A 2,137-nucleotide genomic window follows, 5' to 3' on the forward strand; every position below is an offset into this window, starting at 1 on the left:
TATATTATATATGATATACAGTATATATACTATATATATATATATATATAATGTATATATATATATATAATATATATATATGTATATATATATATATATATAGATATATATATATATATATATATATTTATACACATTATATATGGTGTATATCATAGGTTATATGGTACTTATGTATATAGTATATAATATATATATAAATATATATATATAATATATATATATCGTGAGCAGACAGAATGCCTAATAACATAATGCCTAAGGACAAAATGCCTAATAGACATAATGCCTAATGGACAAAATGCCTAATATACAAAAATGCCTAATCGACAAAACATCTAAAATGGAATAAAAAAGAAAAGTGAACTAGATAGCTTAGCACTCTGTAGAGTACTGACCTCGGCCAAGGTGGCTTAGTTTACTTCATACTGCTATGAAATTCAATGACTGTTTGAGTTTGTCTAGCATATATTTGTCATAAAGGAGGACTTATAGATAACACGCTTATAAGATATATATGCAAAGGACTCAATGGTAGAGAAAACAAAAACTTGTAACGAAAGTGTTTTATTAAACAATTAGTCCTTTAAAAACATAATACAGACTAAAAAATCTTAGTTTTCTTGAAAAAACATAAATCAGAATGAATATAAATTTTTCTAATCATGAATAGGTTATTTACCAGAATTGAAGAAAATTCAAAAATTATGTGCCTTAGCCCTTAGATAGGATAAACCTTCATCCTTATTGTAAGTTGCATGAAATTTTTTTGATCCGTTCATTTACTGGAATATATTACTTATTAACCTTTTCAACATTTTGCACCCGGTACTTGCTTGTTCAGTTTTTTATATTTTTAACAATTTTAGAGAGTTGGGTGAGTAATTGAAACTCTCTTGTTAAAATCATGGTACCAATCCTTCTAGAGAGTTCATAGTTCTTGGCAAATTTGATTCCATTCTATGGTACACATTACACATTTGAACATGGAAGGTTGGGCGTCTTCGTTGACATCTCTGAACTATTCCGACCCATGTTATTCCAAAATATTCAAAGAATTCACTCAGAATTTCGTCAGTTTCGTGGTGGATTGAAGTCAAAAAGTTTGTAAAATGATCAGCCACATCCTCTGGAGGAACAAAAGCTAAGGCTTGTATTTGTTTGATTGTGAAAGCACTGGAGACCAAGATTTTGTGTTTTGCGCCAAACACATTGACTGAATGAAAGAAACAACCATTGTTTGAAGTATTTGGAAAACATTTCTTTAAACTTTATATTCCTCCTTGTTCATAATCAAGAGTCACAGACTCTGGGAAAAGGCTCTGGTCTTTGACTGTAAGATCTTTACTAATATCGAAAAATATATTTAAAAATTGCTGAATAAGATCATTTTGCCTGTCCATTAGGCATTTTGTCCATTAGGCATTATGTCTGTTAGGCATTTTGTCCATGTTGAGGAATTAGGCATTTTGTCCTTAGGCATTATGTAATGAGGCATTCTGTCCTACTACCATATATATATAAATATATATATATATAATTATATATGTGTGTGTGTATATATATATTTTTATTTATTTATTTATTCATATAGTATATCTATAAATATATATAATAAATTTATGCATATTACATATACTATGTATCATATATGATACTTATGTATATATATGCATATATGTATATAAAAATATATATATGTATATATGTATAAATATGCATATATATATATATATATATATATATATATATAATTCTTTTCATGTTCCAGTTAAGTTTGTTGATTAAATGCAATTTCTTATTTCATATATGGCTACATGAGTTTATTATTTCCTGTAATTATTATCTCATCCCTGCTAGTATGATTAATGTTTAATGTTTTCCTTTTTATTAAGTGTTTCATTCCATAAATATGATACTGCACGATAGCAATTAATATCCACATTTATTGTCAGGGTATTTCCTAGCCTTGAAAAACACTTTTATCAAAGAATTTCTTCTTCTATTAACGTGTTATTTTCCTATTTTGTATGGGGGTAAGCACGTTTGCCTTCTTTTTGAAGCACTTGGCTTTACCTTTGAGGTAAACCGTAGTCCCGATTGGCTGTCCTGCTCGACCTATAAGCTTACAACACGG

This window comes from Palaemon carinicauda, chromosome 1, assembly GCF_036898095.1.
Source record: "Palaemon carinicauda isolate YSFRI2023 chromosome 1, ASM3689809v2, whole genome shotgun sequence".
Classification (NCBI taxonomy): Eukaryota; Metazoa; Arthropoda; class Malacostraca; order Decapoda; family Palaemonidae; genus Palaemon; species Palaemon carinicauda.